The sequence below is a fragment of the Anser cygnoides genome, chromosome 6, assembly GCF_040182565.1.
Source record: "Anser cygnoides isolate HZ-2024a breed goose chromosome 6, Taihu_goose_T2T_genome, whole genome shotgun sequence".
Lineage (NCBI taxonomy): Eukaryota > Metazoa > Chordata > Aves > Anseriformes > Anatidae > Anser > Anser cygnoides.
The window spans coordinates 8,374,644-8,393,429 of record NC_089878.1 but is presented as its reverse complement, the minus strand read 5'-3'; the positions used below and the strand labels follow the sequence as shown (position 1 = coordinate 8,393,429).

General features: G+C 48.1%; 1 protein-coding gene across 32 annotated transcripts in view; it reads right to left on the bottom strand.

Moving 5' to 3' along the window:
* MAP2 (microtubule associated protein 2) overlaps positions 1-18,786 on the bottom strand; it is a 197,945-nt gene that overhangs the window by 77,877 nt on the left and 101,282 nt on the right. For 29 of the 32 annotated variants that reach the window (XM_048058262.2, XM_048058268.2, XM_048058263.2 and 26 more), the window contains one exon: positions 12,570-12,629. The exons of the other annotated variants lie outside the window; for them this stretch is intronic. The gene's annotated coding sequence lies outside the window, so the exon portion shown is untranslated. The remainder of the gene's footprint in view (positions 1-12,569; positions 12,630-18,786) is intronic. 32 annotated transcript variants of the gene reach the window in all.

Sequence of the window (18,786 nt, the reverse complement as noted above, 5' to 3'; positions counted from 1 at the left end):
GCAGAATAAATCACTGTCTATCCGGCAGCAATGAAAGCCAGCCATGGCAGCCGCTTACTTACACATCTGTACAGTGCTGGACTTTATTTGTTTAGGAATGGAAAGTTTTGTTCTGCTTCTGCTGACGAAGAACATTAAAGACAGACCAAAAAGGCTAAAAAAAAAAACCCTCTGTCACAAACCAGATTTTGTCAAGAGGTACATCAGCATACATCATGCATATGAAGCCATCTGCAAGGACGTTGGGGTTGCAAGGTTATACCTCGAGAGTTTGGCTGCGGAAGAAATTAGAGGTGACGGCACAGTCCTAACTGGGTCTCCTTGTGCATATGTTCCAGGTTTGAGCCTAGTTCAGTAAACAGGTTTTACTCTTCCCCTTCCCTCTGCCTACATCATCCCAGTCTGGGCATCAACCCCGGGGGCTCCAGTCCCCCACCTGTCCACGTTTGCTGTCCAGATTAAACATTTCACTGTTGCACACTTAAATGTATTATCCTCCTCAAACCGGGAGGAGGTATCAAGTCCTCTCCTGCAGCTTTCATCCCAAGCAGCATTTTCCTCATTCCCATTCCTCTGTCACCTTCCAATTTTCCTTCCTGAACTTCTCACCCAGTTTCTTCTCTACAATCTGCCTAAAAGTCCTCCTGAGGCTCCTCGCAGCCCAGGGAGCAGCGCTACACGGAGGGATGGATGGCATGAGGGACAGAGGGGCGCCTTGCTTCTTAGTCCAGACATCCAAAGCTGGTCTGAAGCGAGACACAGCCATCACTCTCTGCACCGAGACTTACCCCACATCAAACACTAAGCATCCTTACAGAGCTGTGAAGACACATCCATAAAGAATTTTTAAGACAATACCTATATATTATATAAAGGAGGCCTTTGCTGCTGCCCTCGTAGCTGTTTCCAATCTGAAAGCATTTACAGGAGCAAGGCTGCAGCACAAACTAGAAGAATAAAACCCCAGAGCTCCTTTTCCTGAAGCACTGCTAAGATCAAACCCTACTGTGGGCCTGCCAGCCAGTGGAGATTTCCAGGAAGGATTTATGCTGGTGCTTTGTCAGGGCTCTCTGGGAACACTACAACAGTCAGGAAATTCTTCTTGAAGCAAATATTTACTTGTCCTTCAAGGAGGGACTTTATTTGACACAGAAGGACTTGATATGAAAGGACACTGCAAAACTGTAATCCTCGTTACATTTCAGTTGTCTTTTGCATTTCTGAACATTTCAGAGGGGCTTTCCTTGGTGAACTGGGAATTGTTAACATCAGGCTAATAAAGACTACAATACCCAAATCATTGTATTTGACATGAAGCCCACGATCAAGTGCAAAAAATTATCATTTAAAAGGTAGGGTTGGTATTTCAAACACCGACCATTCAAACGATGTGCTGCTTTGAAGAAGGTACTGAGCTTTACTGTGCTGTGCAGCTTCCAAGGAGCATTGCTCACAGCCACTTGCAGCTTCTGAAGTGAGGGTGGCATTCTTCCTCTCTGCACTGCAAGAAACGACTACTGAGACAAGGTGTTTTTCAATAGAAGGCTTCTTTCTGTCAATACTAACTGCACATGACGGTGACAGGAAGTGACTGTATAATAAGTTCTCTCCATATAGCTACTACTTCATTGCTCCATTACTGAAGAAAAAAAAAAAGGATGTGGGTATATTTTCTTTGGCTCTTGACCTTTCCCTACTGCTTTACCTGTTCAGAATCCCAGGATGCTTTAACGTGAATGATTTCCAAAGTCTGTCGGGAGATTGATGAACACTGTCCAATGCTCCTCTAACAGGCCAAAACAACTTGCTGCTGCAAGAGAGGAGCAGGAGGATGCAGGAGGAGCTGGTCTTGTGGTGGTTCAGTGCAGCATTCAGTTCCTGCTGAAATTCCCAGAGCAGTTCTCAGTCAGTGGTATAGAAAATGGCCAGGGAAAATATTCTGATGACACAGCATTATGTCACTTTTCACTCCAGGTCTTAAAAATCCAGATTAAAAATTCCTTCTGACTTGATTCCTAACATCCATTTCTCCATTTCAGCAACTGCTGAAGAAGGAAGTTACGAGATCACAGAAAGGGAGGGCAGCAGCAAAGTGATGCAGCCATACTAAAGAACACGTTAGGGTCCCACGACTGTCCCATTTCTTCTAACCACTGGGAAGTGTTTATGCATGGCCAAATTAGACAGGAAAGGGTAAAACTGAACCCTTACACACCACAACAAATAACTAGCCCCTTTGCACCAAAAGGTCTAAGCAGCCGACGTGTTCTTGAGGAGGATGTAGAGCAGCCTAAGTGCACAGCAGATAAATAACTGGGGAAGTCCAGGGAGACACCAAGTCTCTTCTACATAGCTGAGATGGTCTTGTCCTTTCCCAAAGCCTAACTGCAGCATTCTGTCTTACAGGCAATCTTGCTACCTCTCTAAATTTTATTTTCAATGCTTCTTTGGAGGTGTGGGCTTGGCCTTACTGACAAAGCCAGGTATGGGAGGTCACCAGTGGGCCTTAACCTTCCCCAAAAGGCAGCTCCCCAGAGAAGGCAGTAATTCTTCTGCAGGTGAGCTAGGCAAGGACGTGGGGAAATAGCAGTAGCCTCCTGCAGGCAGGCTGTAGTTTAAAAAACAAAAGTTACCAGCACTTCACTTCCACAAGTATTTAACAGCAGGAAACAGCCAATACAGTTTCTGATTGTAAACTAACCTCTTGCTCAGCAAAGAGCAAGTTGTAGTTTACGTCTTCTGACACCCTGCAGAATTACTGACCTGCGTTCCCGCGTTCCCTGCCTTTATGCCAGACTACAGACACATCCCAGTATAAATTCATTAGGTGTAGCACACGAAGCACAAAATGCAATGGAAATGTTTACATCGGACAGCCAAGCAGACCGTCTAGAGATCAGACACTATCACCCCATTTCCAGGAGTTTGCATGTTGTAGACGTGTGGTGCTTTCCAGATCAATTCATTAACAGAAATGAACCATTCGATTCAGATCCTCCCTGATTTCCCTTTAACCCCTTCCTGCTGCTCTTCTCTGCAGCTGTTCGCATGTACCACGATAAATGACAGCCCCGTACACGCCCCCCAGCTTCCTGAGCGTTATATGGGTGTTTTGATGGAGGGTCGTGCTCTCAGTAGTGAATCAAAGTACCTGTCAGTCAAGCTGCCTCTTTCAGAATTATAGACACAGCAGAAGCGTGATGCCAGAATACAGCAACATAAGGAGCACCTTACACATCGCTTTAATTGTGCCCTCTTTACAGAAAAGACAACAATAGAACCTGGTAAAAAACAGACCACGATTTTCTGCATTCAGCAACACTTCCTTCCATTTTCCTTCCCTTGTCATCTCTGCACCAGCAATACTGAAATAACCAGCATCGCTGCAGTTGTAATGACTTAACACCCACCTCGAGCACATACAGAAAAAGACTAATTTAGTAGGCTTCAGTGCTTTTAAATTATGTTTGTTACCATGAGAACTTGATTAAAATGCCACCCACAAGCTTGCAGAAAGGGGGGAAAAACAACAACAACAACAACAATCTACTTTTAATCAGTGGTAGTACACTTGCTGCATTGCAGCATTTTCATAAGCTCCACAACCTCCTGCAGTAAGAGGCAGCAGAGATGCCCAGACAGATATATTTTGCTGAATGCTTTATTCTAGAAAAAATGTAGCTGACAGTATGGTTGTCACCCACTACTATTACACAATATTCCATTCAAGGAACATAAAGCACATCTACAAGTTCTGTTCCATGCTACAAATTGGAAAACCAGAGATTTGCGTGTTTGTGCAAGGCAGAGGCAACCCTGACAGCCACTCGGGACAGAAATTTATTTTTGGTGAGATCTGAGACTAATCAAAGCTATGTAGCACTCTGGATTCTTCTCCATTTGGTCCATTTGCTAGTTGTATAAAATTAGGCTGATTTTTATGTGTATATACGTTTCTGGACATTCCTATGATACCACTGTGTCTGTCTGTTTGTTGTGCTGAAATTCACAGCCCCATGGCCTTTGGACTAACAGCTATGGACACTCAATTACTGCAGTTTGACTAGGAGGCACCCCGAGCCTGCAGCCACTTCAGAGCAGATAATTAGCACTGTGGCTCAATCAAGAGCCAGTAATAAGCTGCATAAATTAGCTTGTTCAGTAGGGTATGTTTTAAATGCAGGAGCTGATGCAGATGCTGATGGCACGAGAAGGGGGAAGAGTTTCACACCTCAAATTAGAATAACTGACTAGCCACTTACTCAAGGAGTCATCTCACGCAACTCTTTAAGAAGACACTCATTTATTCGTCCATGGGACAGAAACTGCCGTTATTCTAATTAAGAGAACGGCCAGAGCGCATCCCATTTGAGATGGGAACAGAATGAACCTTCCTGTGAAAGATCGATCACCCTCTTGGGGACACTGTCCCTGTCACAGCACTAGGCATCCTCTGCACGACTTCACACGAATCAGCCTGAGGAGCAAAAACCTATCCCCCAGAGAGGGACGGCATGCACCAAGCCAGAAACCCCAGCTACCATCTTAGGAGGAGGGAAACAGAGAGCTGAAAGAAAGGAGAAAAATGGTCCTTTGGTACAACGTCGGAGGAGCAGGAAGGTCTGTCTTTTTTTCGCTCATATCTTCATACATTATCAGCTGTTCTATCCCTTTAAGCACTGCAGATGACAACACGTTCTTCACCAGGGGAGGTAAGGAGCCCATGATCCAGCAGCTAACTGCAGCAAACCTGGGACCATGCCCCCATAGGGTTACAAAAAGAGGAAGAAGAACGGCACGATTAGCCAGACCTCCTGGTGATGAAAACATAACTGCTCTACTTTGTGTTCAAGGAAAAGCTTGGCTTACTTTTCATAGACATGCATTTTCCAGGAGATTAATATCGTTAGCAATTATAAGGTACTTTGAATAAGGAGATTTCCCTTTTATTATCTGTGGGCTGCTGAGATTATGATTGTCTCACCTCTTCTCTGGATTAATGTAATTATTATTTGCTGGCAATTTGTCCTCTTCCAGTGGGTATTAGCTGCACGCAGTTCGCTAAAAATTGACGAAAGGAGGAAGAAATCCATGCACTGATTTAAATATCTATCAGATCATCTCAAATAGAGTTTCCATGAGGAAACTTTCCATGAGGATCTTTCCAAGGGCTCTATGTTTAAGGCACTGAGCTGCAAGATCAAAGTTCAGTCCAGGGCTCTGCTGTTCACCTGCTCCACGACCTTGAACTTATGAAAAAATAAGCCTGTGCCTCAGCTCTCCCAACTGTGAAAGAGGGATTATAACGTTCATGCTGTCCATTACTTGCCTGTTTGCGCTGCAAACCCTTCGGGGCAAGGGCTGTCTCTTTTTATCTGCGTGACGACGCTCTGGCTCCCAACCAATGCCTTCACATCCAGATTTCAGAAAGTTGTGTTTGAGGAAGGACACTGACCAGACACAGCATCTGCCTGGAGGCAGCATGACAAACTTTTTCAGCAATAACCCAAAAGGAGAGGATTGTAGCACTTGCCTCGGAGATCTGAGCTTGAGCTGCTGCCTGGGCACGCTGGGGCAGCAGAGGGGGCTGGGATGCCACCAGCCTCCTTGGCTGCCCTGAGCTTTGGCTGTCCAACAGCTCCAGCCCCTGGGAGCCCAAAAAGTCTGCTCAGGCCCCTGGCGCTGCTGAAAGGGATCTTGAGCCCTTAAAACCCTTGAAAATCAGCCAGGACTGGCAAGAATAACCACAGTTTAAAAACATGTGTGTGAAGTCTCTGATGAAGGTTGCAGCCTGCACACCACACTAAGGAGCCCCTGTTATTGATGTTAGCATAAAAAAACAACAAAAACAACAACAAATGAAAATGCAAAATCTTATTTCAGCTCTGTAGGGCTGCTGGCCTCGCCAAGTGGATTGTCTCTAAATGACTTAATTCCTTCACAGACTCTCCCTAACACTTTCCCCCTCTTTCCTCCAGGGAGCTATATAAAGCTTTCTGCATTTCTCCTTCTGATGGCTGCTCATTTCTAAAAATACTTTTACAAAGAACTGCCTTGGGTAGCAATTAAAAATGTGACACGTTGTAGTGCCAGAACCCACTTAAGCAAACATAAATCACAAGGTATGCACCAAGTCCTTGATAGCAGCCTCTCTCCACAACTACATAACAGGTCCTTAAAATTTCTCCCTGCCATTAAAGCAGCATCGTCAGCCCCCTGCTTGATTGTGCTGGTTAGCTCAGCTGAAGATGTGTGAATGTGCAAGCAATCCAAAAATACTTGCTCCCTAATTCTCTCATGATGTCTGTGCTCCTGTTGCCTTTCTCTGCTGTCTGCTGTGTCTATCCACATGCAGAATTGTGAATCACACCGGCCAATTTCGATCATGTTTGACAGAAGACACTAAGCTCCTACCTACCACCTCAGGAAACCTCCAGATGGGTAGAGGAGATGGAAGGCATTAATGCCTCTGGGGACAGAAGGAGAAGAGCTCAACCCCTATTCCTTCTGCTTGGCAGCTTCCTGCTGGTCTACTCAGCAGATGTGGAGCTCATGCTCAGCCACATCATAGGTTGCTTCTGGCCCAATTCACTGTCTGAGCAGAGACAGGTAGGGGATGAACCAGGTGCTGGTTAAGCTGCAGGGGGAAAGCACTGCAGAGAGGTCTTGGAGAGCTGCTGAGGAAATGCTGCGTGGAACTGAAATTAATTCAGGGGACCCCGATGGTCCAGGGAGTAAATGGAGACAGCAAATGGAGATATTTTGGTAAACAAGCAGAAAGAACATAGGGGAATAGAGCCAGGGATGAAAGGAAGAACCAGGTGTTGTGGTCTGAAGAATCACAAGAGAAGGTGTGAATCTTCCACGGGGAGTCAAGGGGATGAGGAAACCAGTGGTACCCCAGGGAGGGAGCAGCAGGGCTGGAGAGCAGAGCATAGACTGCAGGCAGCACAATGGAAAAGGTGAGCTGTGAGAGCTGGCACCAGGCTCCAACTCACACTGCCAAATAATGCCAATCACTTCAATTTACAAAACTGTTTAATTGGCCATTTCCAGCAATGAGCTGAACTCAAACCAATATGGAGACCCAACTCCGGGCATTTCAAAGCAGATTTGCCCTAAAAGGCATAGGAACAGCTCAGTTTCAGAAAGGAGGCTTTACCACATCTTCCCCACTTTCTTCAGGCCAGAAAAAAATAGCTTTTCTTGCCTTAATTTGGTACTTTTGTTGCTAGCTGAAGCCCGTTATCTAAACACTCAGAATGGGGGTCGGGAAGCAAAAGAGTAGCATCTGATTCCATTTTAAGGCCAACATTTGGACCAGTTTTCAATGGAGTCGAACTGTTTTGTCCATTTCTGCCATTTGCTACAAGCGTTGCGTTAGTAGCTGTTCTGTTGCTGTATTAGAAAAAATATTCCCAGTGGAAAACATGCTAAACAGCAGAGACAGACTAAAGATGAAGCCAGCAGCATGTATTTTGTAACTCATAATACACTCGATATTAAGTCAAAACCAAAACAAAACAAGTAAAAGAGCATTAGGTCCCATGTCAGATGCATAATCAATGTGCTTTCATGCTGATAATGTCTCAGGTGAACTGCATCACGTGAGAATTGATTTCCCAGCATGAGCTATGGGGTCTCTAAGCCAGTAATTACACTGGCAAACACAGTCTTACCAGCCTGCTGCTCACACCTCCACGTCTCTTTGTAGATCTGACTGTAAGCTCTTTGGGGTCTGGAACAACTGCGCTGTTTGAGCACGCAGCTTCTAACACAGCAGTGATCTAATCCAGACTTGGACACCTAGTCGCTAATATTATGGTAGCTACAGCAATGAATCAGAGCGTTAACAAGAGTCACAGCAAAAGCTGTTGCACACAGTAGCTAGCTCCCAGGCATCCCGCCATTAACCCTAGACTCGATCCTGTTGTGTCTAATTTTGTTTTCATTCCACCCATAAAGCAGAACCCTAATTCTTCTGTTACATTTCCTCACGGCAAAATTACGCAAGGGTAATTGTATAAGCAAAATATTTTTTTGCACAAAGAAGTTGTAACTAAAATAAGGGTACCAGGGAGATTTTATTAAGGGTATGCTGCAGAGAAACCTTATGGATGTAGGTAGGGGTAACATTATAAATTAACTGTTGATACAGGGCTGATGAGCAGAGTGCCTTGAAACCTGCCCTGGATATTCCATGCAAACATGGTAAAAGGCCGAAGAACAGGCAAACTTACAATTTTATTACAAAAATGTCCTGAAGCCTTCTGATAAAGAATTGGAGGATGATTAGGAAAACGAAGAAGAGAACACGCTGTCTCTGTGACGCCAGGATTCCCCTTTACACGTGAAGCCCTCAGCAGGACGTGACTCGTGCAGTGCATCCTGTCCCTCTCCCGGTGCAACTCCTCCAGCTGCCCACCATGTCCTAGCCAGAGCCCGGGCTGAATGATAACTTCCTGCTTCAGGAGGGACCAAAGCCTCAGAGGGATTAGAAACGAGGGGAAAAAAATGACTCATCTTAAGGATGACAACTAGAATATCTTTGGTCACGATTATGAAGAGTTTTCTTTCATCAGCTGTGCTGGAAAGAACATTAGGAACAAACATCTGCTCTTCGCATAAGCCTCGCTGCTCAATACAAACGAAGCTGTGCCTCTCTCTTGCAGGCTCCCCTCCTGCTAGAACGCACACAGCACTCCTGTTCCTCCCCCTGGCTGTTCCAAAAGCATGTTTACTAACATGACTGCTTAAATACACCTAACTCAGGCTGAACTCTGAGCATCAGGCTTTCTAGCACTGAACCTGAAGGGGTTGGTAGCGCTTAAGCAGCCGGGGACTTGCACTACAAAGCCATTTAAAGATAGCAAGTCGGGATGGGATCATTTTTTCCATGATTGCCTTGCAGGCAGCAGTGATTCCAGCCCCCAGTGTTGATGTGCGAGAGCAGATCCCCGTGTCCTGACACCAGCCAGAACCAGATGCTTTGCAGGAGAGTTCAAGAGAACTTGGCACTACAAGCTGGGGATAAAGCTGGCTTTAGGCAGCAGCAGCGTCTGCTGTGGGAGACAAACAAGGGACACCTGGTAGGTCAGACTACACGAGGAGGCAAGCAACACAAAGCTTTCTTCGCCAGCTCACTGCCCCAGATGCACCTCGACAGGTTTGGTTTTGCAACTCATTGTTTCTGCAACTCCTTCTTCACACCGATGTGAAGCTATAATCCTTAGAAAATGATATATTTTTAGAAGAAAATCCATGGCAAAGCTTCAACTGACTTTAGGAGAGCTGAGCTCCTACTCCCGGTGTGGAGTTTTCTCTCGAGATGTGATTCAGGAGACAAACCTTGCAGCTGGGAAAGTTCAACATTAGCACACTGGACTGGTTCTCGAGCTGCAGGAAGCACTCTGTTGATTTTACTGTCAGAGATGCAAAAGAAAATACGCTTCTCATCTGCTGAAAGTTTTCACATGAGCAAAAACCCGCTCGCCAGCTCACCTTGCTTATTTTGGTTCCACTGTGCAGGCAGTGCCCTATTACGGCACAGGAGGGGAAAGGCTGAGCACTGGGGTCGGCTGCTGAACCTGAGAAAAGCACCGAGCACTCAGCACACAGAACGGTCCGGCTTTGCTTCCTCACCAACCTCTTCCTGCAAATGAACCTGTCACTGCTCATCATCACAGAGGGGAAAGTAAGGACGACATTTCCCTCTTCCTCTCCCCTCCAGGTCTCTCCGACCCACCTCCCATGTCCAAAATACCCACCAAAAAGCTGCAGCAAGCCATGTACTCTCTGCCTGCCAATTCCTGCCTCAAGACTCCCGTTGCTTGGCTGTAAACAAGTGTTAAGCATCTACCAGTGACTCAGCCCAACAGGTAGGCTTATTACCACCACCACCATCAGCATGATTTACTAGTGACAGGGGACATTCTCCTTCCTTTCCATCACTTAACAACCACGCCTGAGGCCTTTCAAGATGTAGCAAATGCTGATGACGGGATAAGTACAACTAACAGGGTGTTCTGCTTTTATGGCTTCTGTTCAAAACAGGTGTTTGCAAACGGGAGTGCAGAAACTGGCTATTAAGATGATCAGAAGAAAGGAGGAAGAGGCAGGTTGATCATAAAATCAATGACAGCACTGCCTTCAGAGGAAGCAGCAGGTAGGCTGACGACAAGGGTGAGCACAAGGCAGCTAAAACCACAGGCTAGTTTGGTACAAGAACACTGCGGCTGTCGATAAATTTTAGCTGGAGGCTAGGGAGAGGTTTCCAGCTAGCAGTGGAGTTGGAGACCAGCCTACGGGTCAGAGGAGACTATTTTTAAGAGGGCAGCTGATGAAGGTGGCTTGGATGCGGGCACACCAAGAGCCTCCTTCAGCCCTGTGCCACAGCACCCAGGCAGGGACACCTCCCTGCAGCCTTCCCAAAGCCGAACAGGAGACACGCAAGCCAGTGGCATGGAGAAAAGGGAAGACAGAGCCAACAACATCACCAAGTTGTATCTCGTGCTCTGCCTGCTTATCACCTTTCTGTTACGCGTCCTCCCCACCTGACAGCCCGGCCCTGGAGGACGCTCAGAACCCATCACGCACCTGCAGCGCACTATTTCCACTACTACCCCACACTGCTTTCCCTGTTAGTCACTGTGTGACAAAGGACAGCTAATGCTCACGAGATGTCACCGTCAAATTTCTCCCCCCTAACCGCTGATGTAGTGACTTTGCATGGAAAATGCTAGCTCTGGCATTTTCTCTAGTCTGAGGATGTATTTCATCACCAGCGGAACACTACCAACGGAGGAATGGTGAACACAGTAGAAGTGCCCATTACTTTAAGTCTTCAGAGCCCGCTTAATCCTTCACTGGGCACTTGCACATGGCTGCACGGGTATCGCAGGGCCATGGGAAAATTCCTAAAGCACGCAGGATCGCTGCAAGCGGCCTTGTGCTGCCCTGGCAGGGGCTGGCAGGCAGCCGGGCCCAGCGGGGAGGCCAGCGCTCCTAACCCAGCTGCTGGGCTGCCCTGAACGCCAAGCACTCATGCTGCCACCAGACAGACAGACCTCCTGCGGGTTTAGGGTTAAAATGTGTCCTGCAAGTACCAGTGCAGCCAGGGGCGGGCAGCCCTGTGCCCCCTCGCCAGCAGCACGCCCCTCGGGGACAGGAGAGGCTGGCACACGGCTCTAATCTGACTTTCAGGTCTGGGTTGATACAGCTTGCAAGAGAGAATAAATAGTTTAGAAAGAGAGAGAGTGCCTGGCACTTGTGTGTGCTCTCTATGCACCCTCAAATCCCAGAGGGACAAGTCTGATCCCTGATTTCCTTTTCCTTCAACCCCACAGGGCCAGGAGAGACGGCATGCAGATGTCAACTAAGGGGTTGTTCAGGAAATGAGTACATTTATGGGTTTGTAAGAGCTGAAACAGTCCAAAAGCAGCCTCAGACCCCATACATACACTTAGATATACAAGTGCGTGTGTGCACGTATACACAGATGCCAGATCTCATGCTATCAATGTTTTTGCATTCTGTACTATCAGCTTGCTTTCCTTTAAAGTTGTTTGATGTTTCCCCTTTTTCATCATTAAATATCTTGGCAGCCTCAGAAGCATGGCACAGACTACTCGGTGGGAATAGGGGAAACTCATTTTGGTCAGAAAAGAGCAGAAAAAACATGAGAAGTTTAAAAATACTCTATGACTCCTTAGTCTATTCTGTATAAACAAAATTGCTGCCATGCTTTTCCAACATCAAAAAATGGCAGCTTGCAGAATTTCAGTAAAACAAAGCCCTGAATGGCCTGCCCACTGGCTCATGAATATCACCCATTATTAATTGTTACTCCCTTCCCCTCGAAATACAATCTCACAGAAGGAACACAGAGGAGGTAGCTTTACCAGCTGAAGAAAACGTTTGTTTCCACACTCCTCCAAGGATGCAGAGCCTGAACCGTCTCCAGCTTGCTGAGCTGACAGGAGACCCTGGGAAGCTGCCCACCCTCCCAGTACGCCTTACATCTGTCACTTTACTACCGGCATCCCCTTCATCTTCCTGAAAGCCTTGTTTTGCTCGTACTGCAAGGCCAGGGTGAGTACAACCAGAAGAACAGCAATATTTCACCCTACCTGCTCAAGAGTAGTTATAGCAGCAGAAACCCGGTCACTTTGGCACCCTATTCGCTCTGCCCTACTGCATTTCTCCCTTACGCTTCGTAGGAAGTCTTTTAAATGAAATCCATTCCCGTAGCAGTAACACCGTCACCTCTCTCAGATGCCCTCCTTTAGCACCAACACCATCTTAACTCTTTCCACCCTGAGCTGTAAGGTGGTTCTTGCTAAACCAGAAGCAGGGAGACAATTGAGTAGACAAGGGGCCTGGTGGCTCCCATCAGACATAAAAGGCTTTTAAAATAAAAAACAAGGAGGATTACAAAAGTGGGAACTAACCCCAGAAAAACAAATTGTTCCAGGAGTTACAGAAGTTTTCTTCTTGCTCTTTTCTCAAGCCTCCCTGGCCTGGTGAAGCAGCCTCCGTGCGAAAATAGCTAACAAGGAAAAAGGTCATACCTGTTCAAGCGGATGACAGGATGCCGCGTCTGGTTGTTAAACAAGGAAAACTCTCTGTTCCTATGAAGAAATAGAGAGAGATACATGCTATTTAGTCGCTATTCAGTTAGTTTAGCATTAACTCAATACTGCAAGGACTATAGGATAGTACATACACAGACACCTACATCCAAGACTTTCTCCCAGCTTTCTTTCCCAAGGCTCACTTGAGACACAATAACCCAGATCCCCTCTTGTGTCCAGCCTGCTCTGGGACCACCAAGGGGCTCCTTAATCCCTAGGCCTGCCCTAAGGACAGCCAGCTGGTGATGGCCCCAAAAATCCCCGCAGCAGGGATGGCAAATGGAGCACGACACACTCCTGGCCAAAGCCCCTCCACTTGAGGTCTGGCCGGGCTGCTCCACACGCAGCCCTGCCGCCGGAGGGCTGCAAACAGGAACTAGGAAGGTGCTTGCAAAGATGCCCACAAAGTAATGGAAGAAGAGCTGGAGGAGCTCACTGAATGGAAGAAGACCCTGGAGTCTGTTCCCTGCCAGTCCGAGAGCAGTGCTCTCCACTGCCTTTTATCTGCCTTGGCCCATAAGTGCTACAGCTCACGCCTAAAGCTCTTGTGCTGCACACTCCCACAGCTCCATAGCCATCTGGGGACAACAAGTTCAAGTGCTTGGCTCCGCGTTGTCCTCTGCATGCCCCCCAGCACTGCCTTCCCTCCACTTTGCACCTCCTGATGATGAAATCCCCTGAAACAGCACCCCAGCGAGTCCCCAGTGTGCCATTTCAGAGCAGCTGGGGATGCCAGTGGACAGATGCCAGTCAGGGAGCAAGGTGCCTCTTCACCACGTGTCCCCTTTGAGTATCCTCAAAGGTGTCTGATGGGGACAGCTGGTATGATCACCTGTGCTTAATGCTGCCTCCCATTTGCTTTTAACTTGGCTGATTTTAATTTGAGTCATTCTTTTCATGCAGAGTACATCTCCCACGCCAGCGTGGGGCCGTGCTTACCACGGCTTTTCACCAGTTTGCCCAGGCAATGCTCAGCAAGAACTGAAAGGTTTTGCTGCCTCAAAGTGGAGGGCTGCAGACACTTCTGACAGCAAACAAACAGGGAGTGACTGCTGCGCTGTCCTGCAGCAGCTGCCAGCGGCGCACACTGTTCGCTCACACGCAGTCATCAGTTACATGAGCTGAGCTGTGTGGGAACACAGCCCCAGCCAGCATCAGTTCTGCCCAGTCGCTGGATGAAGAGGAATGGTAAATAAGCTAATTAAACTTGCTCTGGCTCAGCAGAAAGATGGATACTCTCGGCAGCTGAGCGTTCAGCACTCAGCATCCCAGCAGCCCTCCGATGTGTCAGCGGTGCGGAATCGCGCCACGCAGGCAGAGCCCGAGGAGGTGGAAACGCCTCTCCTGGGAGGGCTAAACACGGGAGAGAGCAGCATTCAACACGAACTGAAGGGTGGATGCACCTGCAACACGCATCCCAGCTGCCTAGGTGGCATTTTAGGGAATTTAAAACAGAAAGATTGAGCTCTGTACTTTTACATTGTCTGTTATCATTGAACATAGGCTCTGGTGGCTTGCACTGAAACTCCAATCATCTCTCTGCTAAAGGTCTACCATAATAAATGCGATCTTAGCCTGCAGCTGAATACCAAAAATACCAGACAATCAAAATACAGCATGCCAGAAGGGGGAAGCAGTTTTGCTGTCCCAGGAATTTGCTGGGGACAGGCTGTAAGCGGCATTCCTACCTCTTCCTGACCGGGAAGAAAAGAGGACATTCAGAGATTTCTCAGAAAACACGAGACCCCCACCCACAGAGGAGCCAACAGCTCCAGATTTGGGGTATTTATCTAGAAAGCAAGAAGGTAACGTTTAAGTGTCTGGTCAGAATCTGGCAGCACAGGCTTGAATGGGGTCTTCCACTTCCTATAAGCATCTTCTAGCCGTCACAGTGCAGAATGCATTAGAAAACATTTTTTTTTCTTTTTTTTTTTTCCCCCTTGTCCCTCTTGCTTCAGGCAGAAATCCCCGAAGAACCTGTCCCAGAGAGGAGTTCAGTGAAACTGGCAGTCTTCGCAGCTGTTTTGTGCTCTGATGAAGGCAGACACCGCCCGTCGGTGCCGCGGCGCCGGGGCCGCAGGGGATGGCGCCTCGCTGCTCTGAGCGTCCCCTTTCCCAGGGGACACGGCACAGAACAGACGAGCTGCTTTTCACCCCAAACGTTTTCACTTGCCCAGGCAGCACGGTGGGTAAGGAAAGCTCTTCTTCCTTCTCCTGCTTCTCCTCCTCCTAATCGTTCAAAACCAACTCCTTTGATAGATTCATACATTGTATTCCATAGAAAAAAGCACCTGTCTTCTACAGCAGCTGTTTCTCTTCCTTTTCCTTTCAGTTTTGGGGTGTTTTCCGAAGACCTGCATGACCCCTCAGGCAGTTGCTGTGATTAGAATTACAAGGACTACGGGCATACTTTTCCCAGGCTGTTCCACCTCCCCCCGATAGCGCTGTCGATCTGGGATCAGCCCCTGTACCCTAGGGCCCGCCTCTGGTAGCCATTAGCTTCACCCCGCTGCCTGCACAATGGCACTTAGAAGACTATTAACTCGTGGGTCTGGGAGCTTGTCTTCTGCTACGCATTCCCCCGGAGCGGCATGAAAGCAATGATAAAGCTGAAATTGCCACCAATTACTTGGAAGCATTTAGTGTTTTGCCCAACAACGCATTACACACAGCAGTCTGCAAACAGGAAGGCTGCAAATGGATCCGATCCATTAGCACCAAAGTGTTTTCCGAGTAGCTTTCTCCTTCCAGAGCACTCTCCTCCTCCTTTCCATCCCTTCCCTTCAGCAGCAGAGCCTCAAAAGCAGAGAGGGGACCTGAACCTGCACATTGAGAGCCCGGTGTTGTCCAGATAGAGGAAAATCCTGGAGGAAAATCCACACCGAAACCTTCGCCGCAGGCTTGCCGTAGAGCTCGGTCTGAATTCTCCTCTCCCTTGCCAAAGATCCCGACCTCTGAAAGCTGGCTTAGCTGTCCTGTTAGGAAGTGTTCCCTTTCTACCCGGCTGCAAAAACAAGCACTGCTGATCATGCCGCCACAAATTTGTTTATTCTAAACGCTATTAAATTGCCTCTGAGTTACAAATGACTGGAATACTCTTAACACGTCTTAATTCCCACCGCTTAAGCAGCGCTGCTTGTCTGCTGACCAGAGAAATCCCCTTCCCACTATACTAATACACAATCACAATTTTCAGTGGGTTAAAATAAACGTAAAAATCCCCTATAACTTGGGAAAAGTCTTTTTATGGGGAATAAGCATCCCGGGACTGCTACTGCTAGCTCACAGCCATGAAGGAGGACGTGGCCAGAACCAAACCTGACCAGGAGGCAGAAATGGGGAAGACTGAAAGCTCTCTCAGCACCCAAGCATCTCGGGTAGGCAGAGCCTGAACTAAGCTGCCGACAGAACACTGTTCAATCATTTATGGAAATCAAGGTTAGCGGTGTCAGCACAGTTGGCTTGGGAGGAAAGACTTTCCTCATCCTCTTGGCACAGAAGTAACTTGGCTGCGCCAGTGGCTGCCAGTGAGGAATAAAGAAAGGAACCAGCAAAGGACAAGGAAGGCAAAGGATAAAACGAGCACATCAATATTTTCACAGCTTGCATGCAGCAGCCCAGCTAGGACCCCAAAGGGGTTGTGCTTCAGGAGCCTGGGAGATGGAGACAGCCGCTACCTTTAATGAAAACATACAGTGTCTGGGTTTTACAAACGGTGTCTCTAACAGCACAGCTGATTTTATAACTAGCAGGAAAGAAATTGTTCTGATGGCAATTACCACAGAGGCATTTTGCCGTTCGCTGGCATAGGCCTGTCGGTAACACTGCGTTTCTCTTAACTACAACTCACTTCCTTTGTGGCTGCTCAGTGAAGGCAGGTCTGGGGGCTGTTTTCCTGATCTTGCCGAGATGAATTTTCATGCATACTGCTTGAAAGATGTGCCACCTGCTATTTTATATCTATAATTTATCGTATAATGAACTCTATAAATTCTTACGATAGCTTAAGAGACTTGTAAAACAAGTCGCTGGCCTATTTTTTTCTCAGCTCGTCAGCAAAGCGGGAAGAGCCCCGGTCGCTCTGAGCTCCCCCCGCCTGCGATGTGTTGCTCCCAGGTGCGCCTGCAGCCACGGCTCTAGCTGGCTGCCTCCAGGAGAAGGGCACCATAAAACTCACTGCTGAGAGGTGCTGGCATAGCAACAACCCGCATCTTTTGCCATGAGCTTCAAGAAACCTCAGCTATTTCAGACAGACGTTAAACTGTAGCATAGACACAAGATCCTTCATAGGCTGGAGAGGAAAAGCTCACTAGCATCCTTGCTGGACAAGGACTGTCTGCTAGAGTCATTTTAGTTCAGACTTTAGAAGAGCGTATGGTACCGCATGCACCTTATTAAGCACTGCATTTAATCTGTCCTTAGACTAACAGCACTTTCCAAAACCAAGCCCACGGCCTGCAGTAAGCTCACGACTGCAAAACCAAAAGCATGTGTTGAAATGAGGCTGTTCCTAAGCAGAGTGCTTGCAGTGAAGCAAGCCAGGATGTGTCAAGACTGCAGAGGGCTTTCTGTCTCAGTCATGGGTGACAGACACCATCGGCACAGAAACTCAGCCCCTGCCTTTCATGCACTGACAAAAGCCGTGACAGCCAAGCTGTTGCAAACCAACTGCACAGGAGTCTCTCTCTCCCTTAGCTATCGCGCTAATTTGGGGGGAGGCGTGGGAAGAGGAGGGCTGAGGAGCCGGGACACAGCATCGCCCTGAGAAAAGACCGGTGGCTGGGCAGAGCCACTTCCAGCTTCCCTAAAGCCCTTAGCGAAGCTGGAAGCTGCACTGCCCAGAGCAGGTAGGAGCTCCACAGCCCAGCCCAACTGCAGGGCAGGCCCCTGCTGCCTCCAGCGATGCTCCAGGGCCGTGCTTCCACCCAGCAGCACGGAGAGCACGTCGTGGAGTCCCGTCCTACCGGGGAACCGCAGCTGGGGCGGGCAAGGCAGCTGCAGCCACTGCCTTGCACAGCTCAGGAGTCTTCCCCATTTCTGTGGCTCTTAAGCAGGCAGCAAGGGGTCTTTCCGCAACTGGGAAATAAAGGAGGATGTAAGAGTGGGCAGACAGCAAGAGGTACTGCACCAGCTTGGCTCCATCCTCCTGCCTGAGGATCCTCTCCTAACACGCTGCTTTTATCCATCCTGCAGATTTCCCTGTGTTCTAGTAGGCAGGCAGAAAAATTTCACAGTACATCTTAGAAGTCAACAGTACTTCAGAGGTGTGATGGAAATGTCAAGTAAGACACAAAAATGTCATTTTTTTTTGGCTTGGGTTGGGTTTGCTTTTCCCATCAGTAGGGTATTACACAACGTAAGGGTGCCAATTTAGCTGCAGAAGAGGATTGTGATGACAAAGTCAGACAACCCCACTGTGAGAACTTGGATTTCTGCTTCTCCCTTCTCCCCATTTCAAAGCACCTTAGCTAGTCACTGATTGCGTCCCATGATATATGAAGGAAGTTTGTTTTTCCTGGCACTTTTGGAAGGAGCCATGTCGCCTTGCTAATGCTCGTATCTGCCTGTCCCCCTTTCCGTGCATCCCAGCAGCACACGCGCTTCCACATCCGCGGAGCCCGGAGGCTTTAAGCCTTTCACCTTTTAAACCACCCCTAAACTGCTTATCTCCACCAGCAAGCTGGAATGCACAAGTCACCTGTCACAGGGTGAAGGGGAACTGAGGAAAGCAAAGTCTTTCGGTAGTCAACAATTGGGAGCTTTTACTTGTTTTGCTGGGGCTTTAGGCATGTCCCCTACTGTCGCTGCCCCCAGAGACGCCCGCGGGCTCCCACCCCACAGGCACAGCCTCCACGAGCTGCCAGCAGCCCAACAAGGCCATGTCACAGCAGCTCAGGAGATGGTAAGTGGGACAGCCCAGCGTGCAGCTCCCTCCTTCAGCTGCAGAAATGTCAAGGAAGCCTCTGAGGGGCCACGAAGAGACTTCACCAGACTGGACTTGAAGCTTGGTGGGTGTGAGCTTCCCTCTCCTGCCAGGGCAGCACTCAGAGGAACCAGAGGTAACAATCTTGGATAAAATTCAGCTCCATCTCACTCAGATGCCATCAATCCCCAGATGTGAGATGCAGCATCACCTTATTTTCTGCTTGACCAG